The sequence below is a fragment of the Chlorocebus sabaeus genome, chromosome 4 (genome assembly GCF_047675955.1).
Source record: "Chlorocebus sabaeus isolate Y175 chromosome 4, mChlSab1.0.hap1, whole genome shotgun sequence".
NCBI classification, from domain to species: Eukaryota; Metazoa; Chordata; class Mammalia; order Primates; family Cercopithecidae; genus Chlorocebus; species Chlorocebus sabaeus.
The window spans coordinates 75,197,521-75,218,181 of record NC_132907.1 but is presented as its reverse complement, the minus strand read 5'-3'; the positions used below and the strand labels follow the sequence as shown (position 1 = coordinate 75,218,181).

Below are 20,661 nucleotides of genomic sequence, written 5' to 3'. Positions count from 1 at the left end.
TGAAGTATTTGAAAAATGATAATTTCCTTTGAGAAAAATATTTTAGTTGTCAAAGATAAATTATTACACATAGAATCAGATCCTTTATGCAATTTGTTTATCTTATTTAGATGTAATAATTTATAATACCAAACATAACAGTGAAAAGCATATTCAAAATAAGAAAATGTTCTACAAAAATCATACATATCTGTATTTTATATTTTGGTATGTCTCTCAAACAAATGTCATACCCTATATACAGATTTTAACAGATTGTTCTCCTAAGATCATATCAAGGATATGTATATAACTTTCAGAATGTTAATTTTAATCACTGCATAATATTCTTTTTTATATTTATCATAACTTGTTTAAATAATTTATCTTAACTCTATACATCTGTTTGCAAAGATTTTCTCCTATTGTACATAATAACATGATAATCACAATTATAAGAGGTTTTGGCCCTTACTTGCTGATAATCACCTGCCTCAATGCGCACGCTCCCTGCCACTGCCTTACAGATATGGTTTGATTATTCACAATCTCTCACCAAATGAGACCTGTGTCCAGGGTACTAGCTTCTCCTGTCACTTGGGCTTATGCTAAAGATGTGAAATTTGGTGTAGAAGCCCGAGCCTTAATGCTTCAAGTTATACGACTTTAAGCCTATGTTGTAGCTGTTACGATGGAGCCAAAGAGAAGAATAGTGATTATTGAACAGAGTTGGGGAAGTCCTAAAGTAACGAAATACGGAGTGATTGTTGCACACTCAATGAACTTAGAAGATAAATATGAAAATATTGGAGCTAAACCTGTTCAAGATGTTTCCAGTAACAGAAATGAAGAGGTTGGGGATTGCACCACCACTGCTACTGTACTGGCATGCCCTATTGTCAAGGAAAGAGAAAATTAGCAAAAGTGCTAATCCAGTGGAAATCAGGAGACATATTATGTTAGCTATTGATTCTGTAGTTGCTGAACTTAAGAATCAGTCTCAACCAGTAGTAACTCCTGAAGAAACTGCTCAGGATGCTATGATTTCCGTAAACAGAGAGAAAGAAATTGGCAACCTATTTCTTATGCAATGAATAAAGCTGGAAGAAAGGGTGTCATCACAGTAAATAATGGAAAAACACTGAAAGATGAACTAGAAATTATGGCAGGCATGAAGTTTGATCAAGGCTATATTTCTCCATACTTTATGAATACATCAAAAGTGTATTATATTGTGAATAATAGTATGTGAATTTCAGTATGTGTATGTTCTACTGAGTGAAAAGGAAATTTCCAGTGTCCAGTCCATTATACCTGGTCTTTAAATCGCCAGTGCTCACTATAAGCCCTTGGTTGTAACTGCTGAAAATACTGTTTTGAATAGTATAAAAGTTGGTCTTTAGGCTGTAACAGCCAAAGCTCAAGGTTTAGGTGACAATTGAAGGAACAAGCTTAAAGATACGACTACTGCTATTGGTGGCAAAGTGTTTGAACAAGAAGGGTTGACCCTAAATCTTGAAGTTGTTCAGCCTCATGCCTTAGAAGAAATTGGAGAGGTCATTGTGACAAAAGATGATGGTACGCTCTTAAAAGGAAATAATGACAAGGCTCAAATTCAAAAGTATATTCAAGATACTCCTCCAGTTAGATATCACAACTAGTCAATACAATAAGGAAAAACTGGGCCAGGTGCAGTAGCTCACGCCTGCAATCCCAGCATTTTAGGAGGCCAAGGTGGGAGGATCATGAGATCAGGAGTTCGAGACCATCCTGGCCAACATGGTGAAACCCCGTCTCTACTAAAAGTACAAAAATTAGCTGGGTGTGGTGGTGTGTACCTGTACTCCCAGCTACTCAGGAGGCTAAGGCAGGAGAATCGCTTGAACTAGGGAGTCAGAGGTTGCAGTGAGCCAAAATTGAGCCACTGTACTCCAGCCTGGTGGCAAAGTGAAGCTCCATTAAAAAAAAAAAAAAAAAAGAAAACCTGAATGAAATTGATACCTGGCAAAACAGTCAGATGAAGTAGCTGTGCTGAAGCTTGGTGGGATGAGTGATATCAAAGTCAATGAAAAGATGTTACAGATACCCTTAATGCTACAATAGCTAGTTTTGAAGAAGGTATTGTTCTGGGAAGGGATTGTTGCATTGCTTTGGTGCATTCCAGACTTGGATTCATTAATAAAGATAAAAAGTTGGCATATGTATTATTAACAGACCACTCAAATTTTCTGCAATGACTATGGCTAAGAATGCAGATGTTGAAGAATCTTTGAAAGTTGAGAAAATTACGCAATGATCCTCAGAGGTCGGTTATGACATTATGCTTTGAGATTTTGTGAATATAGTGGGAAAAGGAATCACTGGAGAACCATTTTAGTGGATGCTTCTGAAATGGCTTTGACTACAGCAGACGGTGTAGTGACAGAAACACCTAAAAAAGAGAAGGACCCTGATATGGGGGCAATGGCAGGAATGGGAGGTGGTATGGTCTAACTTCCAGAATAGCACTTCACCACTATGAATAAACCATGACAGAAAGCTCAAGGCAGTGTTTCTAACCAATAACTTCAGAGAAGTCAGTTAAAGAAAATGATAGGAGAAAAGGCTGGCTGATGTTTAAGGAATCACTGTAATCACCAGTGACCATTTTCGTTGACAATATATAATGGTCTATTGCTGTCATTGTCTGTAAGATAATTTATTTTGAATTTTTGAATAAAAATATATTTGTACATTCCCAATATTTGTTGAGAGAGCCATTTACCAATGTATTGTTTTCAACTTAAATAACTGAGGCATTTTTATTAGTATTCGGTTAAAGTCAGGATTTTAGTGCTTGCCATCATTAGATTGGAAGTTAAGAAGCAGCCTTTCTGCAGACAATAAGAACAATGGTGTTTAAATTAGAGAAATATATGATTAGGTGACAACCTTTGTGTAAAAAAAAAATTGTTTACAGTTTATAAAAATGAAGTTTTGCAGCTACCTTTAGATTAGATCCTTTAGATAATTTATTGAAAGCACAATGCCTGAAAAAAGGTTTATAGCAAATATTTCCAAATTACTCTTCAAAGAAGGGAACAGCAGACAAGAAAATCTTAGAAACAGTAGAGTTGAGAGGCTGAGGTGGGGGGATCACCTGAGGTCAAGAGTTTGAGACAAGCCCGGCCAACATGGTAACACCCTGTTTCTACTATAAATACAAAAATTAACCAGACACAGTGGCACACACCTGTAACCCCAGCTACTTGGGAGACTGAGGCAGGAGAATTGCTTGAACCTGGGAGGCAGAGGTTGCAGTGAGCAGAGATCGCACCACTGCACTCCAGCCTGGGCGACAGAGTGAGACTCTGTCTCAAAAAAGAGAGAAAGAAAAAAAAAAAGGAAAGAAAAGAAAAGAAGAAGAAAAAAGAAACAGTTTTTTTTCAAAAACTTAATTTTAATAAAAGAAAAAAGTGAGACACATTTAGTTTTAGTATATTTTCTAAATACAAAATAGTCTTTATTGATTAATTTATTTAGTTATTTTTATTGGATGATATTTTGAGTTTTCCAGAAAATGAAATCTGAGGCAGAGACCTTCAGTGCTATTAGTGCACTAATCATGTAGTCCTAGAGAATGCAGGGAAGGGGTCAAAGCCCTAGGCCCAGCACTAAGTAATTAATTATTAAAGTCACAGGTATGTGCCATATTAGCTATACATAGTACATCTCAGGAACACCATCATGGAGAAGAAAGAGAGTAGGATTTATCAACTGGCTTTTATCTTCTATTGGTAAAAGACATATGTATTAGGCTGTTTTCATGATGCTCATACTGGCATACCTGACACTGGGAAGAAAAAGGTTTAATTGGACTTACAGTTCCACATGGTTGGGGAGGCCTCAGATTCATGGCAGGAGGTAAAAGGCACTTCTTACATGGCGGTAGCAAGAGAAAATGAGTAAGATGCAAAAGCAAAAACCCTGTATAAAACCATCAGATCTCATGAGACATATTTACTACCATGAGAACAGGATGGGGAAACCACCCCCATGATTCAAATTATCTCCCACTGGGTCTCTCCCATAGCAAGTGGGAATTATGGGAGTAAAATTCAAGGTGAGATTTGGGTGGGGACACAGCCAAACCATATCATTCCAGCCGTGGCCCCACCAAATCTCATGTCCTCACATCCTCACATTTCAAAACCAAACATGCCTTCCCAACAGTCCCCTAAAGTCTTAAATTATTTCAGCATTAACCCAAAAGTCCACAGTTCAAAGTCTCATCTGAGACAAGGCAAGTCTCTTCTGCCTATGAGCCTGTAAAATCAAAAGCAAGAGAGTTATTCCTAGATACAATGGGGGTGCAGGTATTGGATAAATACAGCCATTCCAAATGGGAGAAATTCACCAAAACAAACGGGTTATGGGGTCCATGAAGGTCCAAAATCCAGTGGGGCAGTCAAATTTTAAAATTACAAAATGATTTCCTTTGACTCCAGGTCTCACATCCAGGTCAAGCTAATGCAAGAGGTGGGTTCCCATGTTCTTAGGCAGCTCTACCCTTGTGGCTTTGCAAGCTACAGCCTCCCTGCCAGATGCTTTCATGGGCTGGCATGGAGTGTCTACGACTTTTCCAGGTACACAGTGCAAGCTGTCAGTGGATCTACCGTTTTGAGGTCTGGAGGATGGTGGCCCTCTTCTCACAGCTCCACTAGGCAGTCCCTCATTAGGGACTCTGTGTGGGGTCTTTGACCCCACGTTTCTCTTCTGCACTGCTGTAGCAGAGGTTCTCCATGAGTGCCCCCCACCCACCTGCAGCAAACTGCTTCCTGGCCATCCAGATATTTCCATACATCTTCTGAAATCTAGGCAGAGGTTCCCAAACCCCAGTTCTTGACATCTGTGCACTCACAGGCTCAACGCCACTTGGAAGCAGCCAACGCTTGGGGCTTGCAACCTATGAAGCCACAGCCCAAGCTCTACATTGGCCCCTTTCAGCTACAGTTGGAGCAGCTGGGACACAGGGCACCAAGTTTCTTGACTCCACACAGCACAGGGTCCCTGGGTCTGGCACACAAAATAATTTTCTCCTAGGCCTCTGAGCTTGTGATGGGAGGGGCTGCCATGGAAACCTCTGACATGCCCTGGAAACATTTTCCCCTTTGTCTTGGGATTAACAATTAAGCTCCTCATTACTTATGCAAATTTCTGCAGCCAATTGAATTTCTCCTCAGAAAATGGATTTTTCTTTTTCTATCACATTGTCAAGCTGCAAATTTTCCAAACTTTTATGCTCTGCTTTCCTTGTAAAACTGAATGTTTTTAATAGCACCCAGTTCACCTCTTGAATGCTTTGATGCTTAGGAATTTCTTCTATCAGATATCCTAAATCATCTCTCTCAAGTTCAAAGTTCCACAAATTTCTAGGGCAGGGGCAAAATGCTTCCAGTCTCTTTGCTGAAACATAACAAGAGTCACCTTTGCTCCAGTTCCCAAAAATTTCCACATCTCCATCAGAGACCATCTCAGTCTGGAGTTTATTGTCCATATCACTATCAGGCTTTTGGTCAAAGCCATTCAGCAAGTTCCCAGGAAGTTCCAAACTTCCTCATATTTTTCTGTCTTCTTCTGAACCCTCCAAACTGTTGCAGCTTCTGTCTGTTACCCAGTTCCAAAGTCACTTCCAAATTTTTGGGTATATTTTCAGCAACATCCCACTCCCGGTACCACTTTACTCAATTAGTCCATTTTCTCACTGCTGTTAAAGACATACCAGAGACTAGGAAGTAAAAGAGATTTAATTGAACTTACAGTTCCACATGGCTGAAGAGGCCTCAGAATCATGGTGGACAATGAAAGGCACTTTTTACATGGCAGAATCAAAGGAAAATGAAGAAGATGCAAAAGTGGAAACCCTGATTAAACCATCAGATCTCGTGAAATTTTTTCACTACCATGAGAACAGTATGGGGGAACCACTCCCATGATTCAAATTATCCCCTACCGAGTCCTTTGCACAACACATGGGCATTATGGGAGTACAATTCAAGATGAGATTTTGGTGGGGACACAGCCAAACCATATCATCATAACTGTTTGCCATTAATGCCCTCACCCTCCCAACCATACCTACTATCATATGAATAGGTATCCAGAGTTTCACATAATGGCAACAAGAGTGAATTTCAGGAAATGAGGCAAAGAGATGTTGTACTAACATGAGGTCAGGCACAATCAGGTTGCATCTGTGTCCACAGAGAGGTGACCCCACAAAAATATATACAAAATGCTATATTTAATGTGTCTGATCAGGCATACTGGCTGTGCCATCAGGACCAAACCCATTTTCTCCAATATATTAGGCTCTCATGTTGCAATATAGGGATTACATACCTATCAGAATAAGAGGTCCTCAGCTTTTTCTTTTTTTAACAAAAGTGGAACAAAAAGTTCAATAAAAAACATTTCCTTTTAAGTGGTAGCCATATGCAATAACTAAAAGCCTTCAGGCAAGCTACATTCCCCATTATTGCAACTGATCACAGATTGTAGTAATATCCATTATCTTTTTCCTCCTCTGCTACAGTTTCTAGATTACCCTCTGTAATGGTTAATATTGAGTGTCAACTTGATTGGATTGAAGGATGCAAAGTATTGTTCCTGGGTGTGTCTGTGAGGGTGTTGCCAAAGGATAATAACAGTTGAGTCAGTTGACTGGGAAAGGCAGACCCATCCTCAATCCGGATGGGCACAATCTAATCAGTGGCAGCAAGGTCAGAATAAAGCAGGCAGAAGAATGTGGACAGACTAGACTGGCTTAGTTCTCCAGCTGACATCTTTCCCACGTGCTAGATGCTTCCCGCCCTCGAATATCGCACTCCAAGTTTTTCAGCTTTTGGACATTTGGACCTTTGACCACAGACCAAAGACTGAACTGTCTGCTTCCCTACTTTTGATGCTTTGGAACTCCTGCTGGCTCCCTTGCTCCTCAGCTTGCTGACGTCCTACTGTGGGATTTGTCCTTGTGATTGTGTGAGTCAATATTCCTTAATAAATTCCTTTATATATACATCTATCCTATTAGTTCTGTCCCTCTAGAAAACTCTGACTAATATACCCTCAGACTTAGTAAGCAATTAATTTGGTCTGAGCTGCTTCCTGTTATGAATATTAAGACTTTAATCCCACAAGAGACAAAATTCTTCGTTACCATGATCTTAAATGGGCATATTTTGAACCTTCCTCTAAATGTCCAAGGGACACATGGAATGTAAGCTTCTTTGGCTTGTCACCCATTCCAGGTTTGAGTCTCACTTTTTTTTTTTCCAGAATACCTTGACTTTGATAAAGGAGATCTGTGAAGACTTCACAAGGTCTTCCACTTTTACATTTTGAACTTTGGCCTGATTTTCAAACAAACTTTTCTGTGGTTACAGAAGACCATAATCTGCTTAAAAGTTACCTTAGAGACCTTATGTCCTCAGTATGCATTTAGTTGAATGTTGCTGTTCTGATCCTAACATTTTAATTTTTAAAAATGTTCCAGTCAGTGAAACAAAGTCAGCTTGTCATCTTTACTTATTTTTCCCATACAGGTCAAGTGCCGAGGAACTGAGCATCACAATGGCTTACTTTCCTATTTACACCATCCTCATTAAGCACAAGTTAAAACCACAGTAGCTGTATTACATTGAATGCCAGACTTTACCACCACACAAGTACCTCCTTCACACATTAATTACTAAAAAGTTTAGCTCAGCTTCTTAGTAATTCATGTGCGAACTCTGATCCTTAGGATCTACTTTCTAGGGCCATTTGTGGTTCCAACTCTCTTCACATAGGTTATCTACAAAGTAGAGTGTGAAGTAGAGGACTTATGTGCTTTTCTTTTACTTACTAAGATGTATAAATCCAAGAAGGAGTGAGGACGAATGATACAATGTTGAGCTGTTTAATATCTTGCTCTATCCCAAAGAACCTGCAGAAAATGCGTTTTGGAACTCTCAACTGAAATACATTCTAGAACAAGAAGCATAGGGTACTGACGTATAGCAAGGCACGTCAGGTGGTGACTAGGTCAAGTAGACTGGAGCCCAAGTAGAGTGGCTTACTTCAGAAACATTTGGATTACGAGAGGGAGGCGGGGAAAGGAGATCAGAAATGGTACAAAACAGGTGTCCCATAAAGTGATTTTTAAGTTACAGAGTTCTACGTTACAGAACCAAAAACTGAGTTGGATTAGATGATAATGAATATTACCAGTATTTTATTAAAATAAATTTGAACCTCATCCTAAGGCATTCTCCATGTGGGATGGATGGAGTGAAATAGTTCTATAAATGCATTATTAAAAAACTTTCTTATTCAAAATACCTGTGAAGAAAGATGGCTACATGGAAGATTTTATTAAAAAGTATAACTTCTATACACATTAGAATAAGTTGCACCAAAGAAAGATAGCAGGCAAAATGTGAACAAAAGAAGGACATTATACATAAAAAAAAATCTTGTACAATAGTAAAAAGTTTATGAGTAGACTGTATTATAAAATAATGTTATGTTAAAAAATTCAATAATCCAACCAGACTACTAATTTAAATTTTTCTTTTGTAAATGAATAACATTAAACAAAAGAGTGAAACTCCTCCACATTTATAGTACTAAAAAGCAAAATTAGATATTGCACATTGTGGGACTAATTGTGTTTAGATTTAATCAGTGTTAAATAATGAACATTAATAAGGAGATAAAATATCACTTTTTGAATTGTGTTCTTATGGCCATGCTTTAACTCTATACTATCCCCCTACTTTGATTGTATGTTTGCCAAAATTATTAGATTATTTGCATAACATTAATATTCTACTTCCAAAAATAAATACAATAGAAAAATGTAAGCAAATAGGTAAGTCAAAATAAAAATGTTTCTACAAATGTCCATGTACAGACAAGCATGGCAGAAAAGAAAGCTTAAGGAGGAGAAAATTCTCATCTCCGGGACCACCCTAGATGACTCTGTGTAAACCACGCACAATTGACTAGGATTCATTTGCTCATGAAATCAAATAATCTGTTTATCCTATTTTTGAAGCAACATATTATATGATTAAATATTAATCATATAATTATGATTTATATGATACTGCTCTCTTAAAAATTCTGTTACAGCATAATTTATATCTTGCCATTAAAATTTCAAAAACCATTTGTTAGTCAGAAGCTCTCTCCAGATCTCGTTTCATACTTTAGCACATGGCAATACTACGTATGTCAAACAAAAGAGTTATATCTCTATCTCTAGTACCATCATAACCAAAACCTGCCTCATACTTATTTATAGGAGAGTCGAGTGGGGACCTTCTAAATCCTTCACTGTACTTTAAACACAAACATCATTGGGATTTGAAGACATAATTTGATGTAAGTTTTTACCAATTAAATGTAAATTCCTGTGGAGGGATCATCATATTATTTTTTCTCTTTTATTAATCTTTAAAAATAAAGGTCCCTTACTATAAAATCTTTCTAAATAAAGATTTTCATCATCCTTTGCCACAATACAGTCAAGTGATTCCAGCTAATAACTCACATATATCTCATCTAGAATGTTGGATGTAAATTATCACCATTAATGATGTAAGTGACATATTAACACAAAGAACACAAACGAATTAAAATTAGAAGACACATTTCGTAGAGAGAAAGCATTATTGAGGCTGTTAGCTAAGTCCCATGGGAGAGAGTGAAGGAAGATGACACATTTCATAGAGAGAAAGCACGCTTGAGGCTGTTAGCTAAGTCCCATGGGAGAGAGTGAAGGAAGGAAAAAATGCAGAAAAACAGTTAAGTGAGAAGAAAAAGTAGTTGTAACAGAGTCAAGGGAAAAGAACAACCAAAGCAGATAGGACAGAAGCATCTGGATTCTCTCCCCTGAGTATCTTAACCACGTATTAAAATATAAATGTTTGAGCTAATGGTAACAATTATTATTTGACTCCAATCATTTCAGGCTCTGTTTCTCGCCTCTTTCCCTCAAAGTATTAACTCTGTTAGGTTGTCTCAACCTCCACTATTATACAACTCATTCATTTATACATTTAAAGCCTCTGGACTATTTTTCTTCCGTTTAAGTTTCTCTCTCAATATAGGCATAGAAACAGCTCATCTTTGTGCCTAATTTGGAACAGTTTCGTACGTGGTTTCTCTTCCAGGTCCCTGAATGTGGGGGTCTCAAAAACTTGTTTATATTAGTGAGGTTAGCATGAGTGGCTTCCTGGACAATCCTCACCTCCCTGTCTCTCCATTGTTTGAATGATCCCGCCCACAGTCCAGACGTGTTGCGAGAAAGATCGACATCCATCAGGGATTGTTATCCACCCCCATGCTGTGCGTTTTCAGAAGAAAAGATTCCGTTCTCCCACTCTGATCCAGATCTAAATAGATAATAGGTAGAAGCCTTAAGGCTTAGGACGCCTGAAAATCTGACACAGACTTTTTATGTGGCAAGGACTGAAACTCATGAGAAAAGAAGGTAGCTGTGAAAAAGAGAAGACAAAATACATCCATGAAAGTGTGTTGAATTCCCATGATGCTGTGCACTGTAAGACACCGACCTTGTGAGTATTATGAAAAGGCCCGCTTGTTACAGGCATCAGTATTGTTTGGATGGGTGTATGCAGAAGGGTCTGAGTCAGGTGTTATGCACAGATGGCTGTAGGAAGTAAGCATGTGAATGGCGGAGGCAGGGGAAAGGGTTTCAGAACGCTACAAGTAGAGGGGGGTTCATAGAAACAATTCTCATGTTCTTCTGATAGGGACATGAAAGCTTCCTGTTGTTAACTGTAGTGGGATTCCATGGCAATCACATGCTATTGCTGCCCAGAACATCTTGAATTAAAAATGTTACTTAGGCTTTAATTTATATCCCATATATTATCATAGCATTATAATTTATATCAGATATTTGAAATTGGATGTCTGAGTTAAATTTAATCTTACTGGCTATTGAGTAATTAAATTGATGAGGAATTTTTTTAAATCACCAGGAAGATTTTATAAGTTGATCGTTATTATTGTTATAGTATTTTTAAACTACTCCCATTAACACATGTTTTAGCCAATATAGTGAAATCTCAAAGCAACAGACCTAAATATACCTAGTGTTCATTAAAAGTCTCAAACATGTAGAAAACATTGTGCAAGGAAGAAGTTATTAGTAGAATAGCACTCTTTTCCTTTTCAGAACTTACCAAATGGTATCACTCAATTTTTATTAATTGAAATAATTATCCGTATCTTAATTTTAAGTAATGTTGTATCCTTTTATGCCTAAAGCCTATGTATTGAATAGCGTACATTTCTACCACCTCCCTGAGATATAATTTGATTCAAATTCTGTGCATCAATTTTTGTCATAATAATGATGCCTGAACCTATGCTCATCCAACTGATTAACAGCATAGAGGATGAGTGTGATGATACTGGCACCTTGACTGGATTGTTTACCAGAAGGATATACAACACTAAATGAGGGGCAGAAGTTCTCCAACAAATAGAGTGATATTAGACATGTAAAAATGTGCCTGGAGAAAACAGTTAGGCAATCAAGAATGGTGGTGGTGCTTAGTCAAGTGCTCTCACCTCTGGTCTCCAAGCCAATAACCTACACACCAAGAATTCACCAAGAATGTAGCTTGTCCTCACCACCATTAAGGAATGAAATAGTAGAGAAACATAAAGAGTAAAAGATACATTACACAGTCAAAGTAGAAAGATTTCACAGAGGCAAAGCCCCGCTGCTTCCGATAAGCACAATAAAGTCCTATTCATGTTAGAACTCTTCCCTTAAATAATGGGGAAGAACTCAGAAAGAAGGTAGATGTAGAGCAGGTAGAAACAGCGGGAAAAGGCATGACCCCCAGCACAGCTCGAATAGAACTAATTGTTCCAAAGAAGCTAAGATTAATCACTCTATGATCATATGAATATAAATGAGTATATAGGTACATATTTTATGGTAGAATAACAGTTCAACTCTCACTGTAGAAAGAATAATTTAAGTAGGACAATAAAAGAGTTCCATTTCCCGAGCTATTTAAAGTAGCATCTGAGTCATCAGGCAGCAAGGTGCTTTGTATTTCCTAAAGGACAGGGCATGTACTTGATAAAGGATCGTTGATTCATGAAGCAGTTAGCAAAGTTAATCTTCTGACTTCAGAAAGAGAAAGACCACAGATTGTCTATCAAATAGAATAAATAGATGGGGCCACCCACTCAGTAATTCATTTGCCCCAGTTAATTCAATGACTTTTTTTTGTTCTCTCTGATAGATAGATGAAAACATATAGTCAAGGCCAAAATACTTTTTTTTTTCAATATCAAAAGCATACTGCACATAAAAGTGGATAATGCACATTAAATGACATATTTCTGTGGCTTTTAGTTTCAAGACTACTTTCTTGAGCTCTATTTGACCTCGCATCTCCTAGTCACAGCATTGCTATGACTAGCAAATGGTCCTTTTTTATTGCTATAATCATTGAGGCTATACCATATGCTTTCTAACGGATGAACATGAAAATAGTAAAACTAATTATTTAAATTAGTTTCAGGGATACTGTTCGTGGCATAGAATAGACTTCATGAATCTTTTGCAGCTATTTCAACTCACAATGTGCCAGCTTCTGTAGATTTAACTCTCAACCTATCCTATATTTTCTTGACCTTGACGACTTATTAACATTTTATGATTCTGGAACAGTACTTACTCCATAATGACCATACTCTTTTATGATCTATTATAATAATAGATTACACAATTATTTTATAGGATAATATATTAAAATCCTCTGAATTTTTAAAAAGCCTTTGAGCAAAATGTGAATAGGTCTAACAAGGTAAAAGAAATGACCTAGTTCTGTTTGCTTAAACTGCGGTTGGTCTCCTCAGAAAGGGTACCTGGCTCAGCAAAATCCATCAGAGATATGAAGACTCTCCTCCTCAGCCCACAAGTGGCTAAGCTCTATCTACAGGGTGATAACAGGGATGTATGTCTCTGTTTATAGGAAGAAACTGTTATAGAAAAGGGGTTTCTACTCAGACCCCAGGAGACGGTTCTTGAATCTTGCGCAAGAAAGATTTCCAGGCAATTCCATAAAGTGAAAGCAAGTTTATTAAGAAAGTAAAGAAATAAACGAGTGGCCACTCCATAGGCAGAGCAGTACAGAAGGTTGCTGGTTGCCCATTTTTATGGTTATGTCTTGATCACATGCTATACAAGGTGTAGATTATTCATGAGTTTTCTGGCAAAGGGGGTGGTAATTCCAGGAACTGAGGGTTCCTCCCCTTTTTAGACTGCATAGGGTAACTTCCTGGCGTCGACATGGTATCTGTAAACTGTCAGGGCTCTGGAGGGAGTATCTTTTAGCATGCGAATGCCTTGTAACTAGCATATAATGCGCAGTGAGGATGACTAGAGGTCACTCTAGTTGCCATCTTGGGTTTTGTAGATTTTGGGCCGACTTCTTTACTGCAACCTGTTTTATCAGCAAGCCCTTTATGACCTGTGTCTTGTGCCAACCTCCTATCTCATCGTGTGAGTCAGAATGCCTGACTCACTAGGGATGCAGCCCAGCAGGTCTCAGCTTTATGTGACCCAGCCCCTACTCAAGATGGAGTCTCTCTGGTTCAAATGCCTCTGACAAAATCATCCCCTCTTATTTCTAGCCTAGTAATTCAGATGCTAATGTTACATAAACATTAAATTTTCTTTTGTTTTCAATGTAAAATTATTTTGAGATTTCATGATACTCAGTCAATTTATATTCCACCACTAATACTGATTTTTAGCAATTCCTACAAAATGAACGTAACTCTTAGAAACAAGATATGATTCTGTTTTTTTTCTGCTTTCATGGCTTGGTTTTCAGTGAGTAAAATGAAGTAGATCCGAGAGTGTCTCTGGATAAAATGGAGCCATAAAGCTGTTAATCATGTTTGTGGCAAACAGAAATGCAAAGCCTCTAAAATGATTGGAAGTCTTACATCTGAATGAGCATAAAGATGAAGTAGATAGAGGTGCGTAAAATATTCCAGGGGCTTTTTATTATTATCTTCATTAGAGTTTCAGGTTAATGCATGCTTTATTGCCCAGAAATTCATTTCATTTGCATTTTAACTGCGTTTTAGTCAAGTTAATCCTTTTTCTTCCCTTGCTAAGAAACTATTTCGCTACTACAGCAAAATACTGAAAGGAGAGACAGAAATTGAAAGTCTACTTATGCTAAAATGTAAATTTGTCATAGTTTACTAAAGACAAGAGATCACTATACCAAGTTCACTAGATCATATTATTTTTGACACCAACAATTGTCTTGTGTATTAAAGAGTAAGCTCTATTAGATGACAAGGTATTTGATTCATGTGTGCTAAAGATTTAATATCAAGGAAGATTCACTAAAAATCAACATCTCATTTTTACAAGAGTGAAAGTGATAAGGCAACCACATATTTAGAAGTATCCAATTAATTTTCACAACAAACTCTAACATCTAATACCATGCATCATTTAAACGCTGTCAATAAAAGAGCAATTTAAGTTGTATTTTGAAAATGCATTTGGTTCAGTAGTATATTGGCCTAATAAAAAGACAAAATATTTTTTAATTGAAAAAAGTAGGTTCATGGCCTAAATCTTAATAATTTTAAGTTCACATGGAAATAAAATAGTTTTGTTTATGAGATAGCTTGTTAAAAAACAAACTGCTGATAGCTCCTTATTAAAGTGGCCCCTTCAGGTAAACAGACATCTTAGAAAATCCCAAAGGAAAAAATGAGAATAAAAACAGTCCGATAACATGGGGACAAGAGACAATAGGAAGCTTTCTTTGTTATTTATGTTGAAATACTTAAAATATATATTTGTAAGATAAAAGATAATATTTAAGCATCCCCATACTGTGTTTATTACGATCTCTAAACTTTCTTCTAATATTATTTTAAAATCTGTGCTATTTCTTAAGTAGATATAAAAAAATTGTTTCTCCTTCACTAAAACTTGAGAGATAAGCTGTTCTTACCTTAAACCATCATTTCAAGTTTAGGATGACTTTCTGTGATGTTTGTGAACAGCAGATGGTCTGTTGGAAGTGTGTTGTTTTTAATTACTATCTTCTTTTAAAAGGCATGTGAGCTGTCAATTATTTCAACTGTTTACCAATAAAAGTATTGCAGGTGTGGTGGCTCACTCCTGTAATCCCGTCACTTTGGGAGGCCTAGCCGGGTGGATCGCTTGAGGCCAGGAGTTCAAGACCAGTCTGGCCAACATGGTAAAACCCCATCTGTACCTAAAAATACAAAAATAGATGGGGCATACTGTCATATGCCTGTAGTCCCAGCTACTCAGGAGTCTGAGGCAGGAGGATCACTTGAACCCAGGAAGTGGAGGTCGCAGTGAGCTGAGATTGTGCCACTGCACTCCAGCCTGGCTGATGGAGTGACACTCTATCTCAAAAAGAAAAAATAAAGATAATAATAATAAAAGTACATTGTTTAAAACCTACAGTTTCCCTAAGGAAACTGAGGAAAAAATGATTTGAAATGATTAATAGAAGCTAAGCAGAAAGCTGTTTTCACCTTTCTTCACTCCTGATGATTAATATTAGTTATAAAGTCCAAGATTTTAAATGGAAACAGAACAATCCACTGAGACTTTGATGATCTTTATGACACAATTGACTTTCAATACATTCCTGGTCATAAGATTAAACAGAGTTCTTACTCTCAAGTCTAACTCTGTTTCTACTGAAGTTGATGGAAACATCTATTTACTTGAATCAAAGTATCTCCAACTTAATTTATAAAAAGTGATGTTCCATAAGTTAGTCATGGAATTTATAAAGACATTCCTCTCCTTGTACATTATCAAGCTAATTATTACAACATTTTGAGTGAAAAAATAAAATAAAATTCTGATTAAAAAAAGACGTATATTATTCTTACTTTAAGTTGATTGCATTTTAAAGTGTTTTTATCTGTGTATCTACCAGATTAACACTTTACATGAATTTTTTTCTTTCTTTTTTTTTTTTTGACAGGCTCTTACTGTGTTGCCCAGACCAGAGTGCTGTGACATGATCTCGGCTCACTGCAGTCTCAACCACCTAGGCTCAGGTGATTCTCCCACCTCAGCCTACCAGCCAGCTGGGACTACAGACATGCACAAAAACCACATGATTATCTCCATAGATGCAGAAAAGCCCTCCAAAAAAAATTCAACATCCCTTCATGTTAAAGACTCTCAGAAACTAGGTATTGATGGAACTTATCTCAAATAGTAAGAGCTATTCATGACAAACACACAGCCAATATCATATTGAATGGGCAAAAGCTGGAAGCATTCCCTTTGAAAACTGGTACAAGACAAACACACCCTCTCTCACCACTCCTATTCAACATAGTATTGGAAGTTCTGGTCAGGGCAATCAGGCAAGAGAAAGAAATTAGGGGTATTCAAATAGGAAGAGAGAAAGTCAAGTTGTTTCCGCTTGCAGATGACATAATTTCATATTTGGAAAACCACATCATCTCACCCCAAAAACTTCTTGAACTGATAAGCAGCTTCAGCAAAGTCTCAGGATACAAAATCAATGTGCAAAACTCATGAGCATTCTTTATACCAACAATAGGCAAGCAGAGAGCCAAATCATGAATGAACTCCCATTCACAATCACTACAAGATAATAAAATGCCTAGGAATACAGCTAACAAGGAATGTGAAGGGCCTCTTCAAGGAGAATTACAAACCACTTATCAAGGAAATCAGAGAGGGTACAAACAAATGGAAAAAAGCAATCCATCCTCATGGATAGGAAGAATCAATATAATGAAAATGGCCATACTGCCCAAAGTCATTTATAGATTCAATGCTATTCCCATCAAACTACCATTGACATTCTTCACAGAATTAGAACAAACTATTTTAAATTTCATATGGAATCAAAGAAGATCCCATATAGCCAAGACAATCCTAAGCAAAAAGAGCAAAGCTGGAGGCATCACACTATGCAAATTCAAAGCTACAGTAACCAAAACAGCATGGTACTGGTACTAAAACAGGCATATAGACCAATGAAGCAGAACAGAGACCTCAGAAATAACACCACACATCTACAACCATTGGATCTTCAACAAACCTGACAAAAACAAGCAATGGGGTAAGGATCTTCTATTCATTAAATGGTTCTGGGAAAACTGGATAGACATATGCAGAAAACTGAAACTGGACCCCTTACTTACACCTTATACAAAAATGAACTCAAGATGGATTAAAGACTTAAATGTAAATCCCAAAACCATAAAAACCCTGGAAGAAAACCTAGGCAATACCATTCAGGATATAGGCATGGGCAAAGACTTCATGACAAATACCAAAAACAATTACAACCAAAGCCAAAATTGATAAATGGGATCTAATTAAACTAAGGTGTTTCTGCACAGCAAAAGAAACAGAGTGAACAGGCAGCCTACGAAATGGGAGAACAATTTTGCAATCCACCCTTCTGACAAAGGTCTAATATCCAGAATTTACAACGAACTTAAACATATTTACAAGTAAAAACAAACAACCCCATCAAAAAGTGGGCAAAGGATATGAACAAATACTTCTTAAAAGAAGACATTTACATGCCCAGCAAACATATGAAAAAAGCTCAACGTTACTGATCATCAGAGAAACACAAATCAAAACCACAGTGAGATACCATATCATGCCAGTCAGAATGACGATTATCAAAAAGCTAGGAAATAATAGATGCTGGTGAGGCTGTGGAGAAATAGGAATGCTTTTACACTGTTGGTGGGAATGTAAATTAGTTCAACCATTGCAGAAGATGGTATGGCAAATTCCTCGAAGATCTAGAACCAGAAATACCATTTGACCCAACAATCCCATTACTGGTTATATACCCAAAGGAATATAAATTGTTCTACTATAAATACACATGCATAGGTATGTTTACTGAAGCACTATTTACAATAGCAAAGACAAGGAATCAACCCAATGCCCACCAATGATAGACTGGATAAAAAAAAAAAAAATGTGGTACATTTAAATCATGGAATACTATGCAGCCATAAAAAGGAATGAGATCATGTCCTTTGCAGGGACATGGATGAAGCTGGAAGTCATCATCCTCAGCAAACTAACAGAGGAATAGGAAACCAAACACTGCGTGTTCTCAGTCATAAGTGGGAGTTGGACAACGAGAACACATGGACACAGGGAGGGGAACAACACACACCATGGCTTGCTGGGGGGTGGGAGGTGAGGGGAGAGAAGGCAGAGGATGGGTCAATAGGTGCAGTAAACCACCAGGGCACATGTATGCCTATGTAACAAACCTGCACGTTCTACACATGTATCCCATTTTTTGTTTTTTTTTTCAGAAGAAATAAAGAAAAAAAAATCAGGCAAAATATAATTCAAATTAAGTTTTAAAAAACATTATTACAAAAATGAATCATTATTACAATATCAGAAAGAACAATTAAATAATCTTCTAAAATGAAAGCATCGATATCAGTTTCTCAAGGAGAAGACCTTAAAACCAAATTTGAAATCAATAGAAATATTTCCAACTATTTTGGAAAAGGGTGAGCCTAGTAAGAATTCAGTGAAAATTCAGCTTTAAGGTGAGTTTGTCTTTATAACTGAGAAAAATAACCCATGAACTGCAAAATGGGTCAAATTATTCTATATCTTACTTCTGGATAAAAAAAGTAAAACAAATATCTGGTATGTCAGAGATGCTGCCCACACATTTTAAAATGTGCAATTTTTTAAAAATCTAAATTTCTTTTATATATTTTTTCTTTTTTTATATTAACATTTTCCTAACAAAACATTTGATATAACAATTTATCAGGCTAGGTAGTGTGGCTCACTGCTGTAATCTTAGCACTTTGGGAGGCCGAAGCGGGTGGATCACTTGAAGTCAGGAGTTCGAGACCAGCCTGGCCAACGTGGTGAGACCCTATCTCTACTAAAAGTACAAAAACAAGCTGGGAGTGTTGGGCATGTACCTGTAGTCCCAGCTACTCAGGGGGCTGAGGCAGGAGAATCGCTGGAACCTGGTAGGTGGAGGGTGTATTGAGCCGAGATTGCACCACTGCACTGCAGCTTGGGTGACAGAGTGAGACTGAGTTTAAAAATAAGTAAGTAAGTAAATAAATAAATAAATTATCTTCGTGATTTAGGAGGATTTTAATATTAACTTTATAGCCAAATACACACAAAATGGAAGAAATTAAAATGACTGCCTGAATTTTCTCCGGTGAAAAAAAAAAAAATCTCTTCAACAAAAATATAAATAAATCTTCCAACAAAATCAAGAAAAATAAAGTTGACATGGGTGGAGCAAGGTGGCTAAATGGAGGGGCCTGACATTCCTACCCCCATATAAAGGATCAAAACAACATTTAAACCAACACATTGGAACTGGAGTGTTTGAGAGAGAGTGATGGAGTACAGTGTCGGAATGATAAAATGCGTAGAGGAAGGAGAACTTTAGGGAGGGTCTGAAGAATAAAACGAAACAGCCTGCCTCTGCCACATCTTCTTCCCAGCCGGATTCAACTCAGGGAAAGAAGGTACTTTCCCCAGGAGAGAAAAGGTAGGCAGGAGGCTCCCAGCAGCCCCGGCAACATTGCAAACACCTGCAGTCTTTGCTAATGGAGAATCCTGTAGTCCCCACAGGCACTGAGCTTAGTTTTGGGAGCTGCCTTGTACCCACACCACTGCACTGCACCAGACAAGAAGCCCACAGTGTGCCCTGCTCCTCACTCCATGACTCAAGCTGAATCTGTATGGTGTCATCTTGACACTGGAGTCACAGCTAAAGTGTATCCTGTTTCAGGAGCCAGTAGCCACTACATCTTTCCATTCCTGAGTCCATGCTACCATGATGCCACATTCACACATCATAGTGCACTCACTGAGCAGCCACAGCTTCCTATACCTAGAGAACAAGCTGTGTAGGAGGTGCTATGCCTTCCATTTCCTATAAACTGCAGACCCTAGCCTCTTGGATCATAGCTCCAGCAACCTGACACTGGAGTCCACGTGGACCCCGCCCCCAAGAACAAGCAGTCCTGCCCAGAGAAGTTGTATCCAGAATGGGTGCATGCTCACCAGCAGATATATTGCCCCTAAACCATTACACTTATTTGATCATTACACAATGTATACATATATGGGAATACAACAATGCACTTTATACGTATATACAATTGTTTCAATTAAAATTTTACAAAGGACAAATATGTGCTTTGGATTATTTAAATAAATTTAACATTTATATTATAGTCATGAAAAAACGAGAGAAATAAAAACTAACATTTAGAACAAAGATTATTTTTTCCCATAAGAAATCTCATGGAATCTAAATAGCACCTCAAATTCTTGATATGAGATACTATAAAGGTATTCAATATAAGAATAGAAGTTTCTTATTATATGTTCCTTAATGGGATAAAACATATCAATTATCTTTCTATTTTATGTTCAGAGAGAGTGAGGGACCAGCAATGCTGGTCAGGAAATCTGAAACATGGCTAGCAATTTTGCATGGGTATCCTTATTGGCAATATCCTTATTGCCAATAAGACCCATCACAAAGGGCATTCTTTATAAAGGAC

General features: G+C 37.4%; 1 pseudogene; it reads left to right on the top strand.

The window, feature by feature from the left end:
* Positions 1-508: 508 nt before the first annotated feature.
* LOC103215052 (60 kDa heat shock protein, mitochondrial-like) lies at positions 509-2,534 on the top strand (annotated as a pseudogene).
* The last annotated feature ends 18,127 nt before the right edge of the window (positions 2,535-20,661 follow it).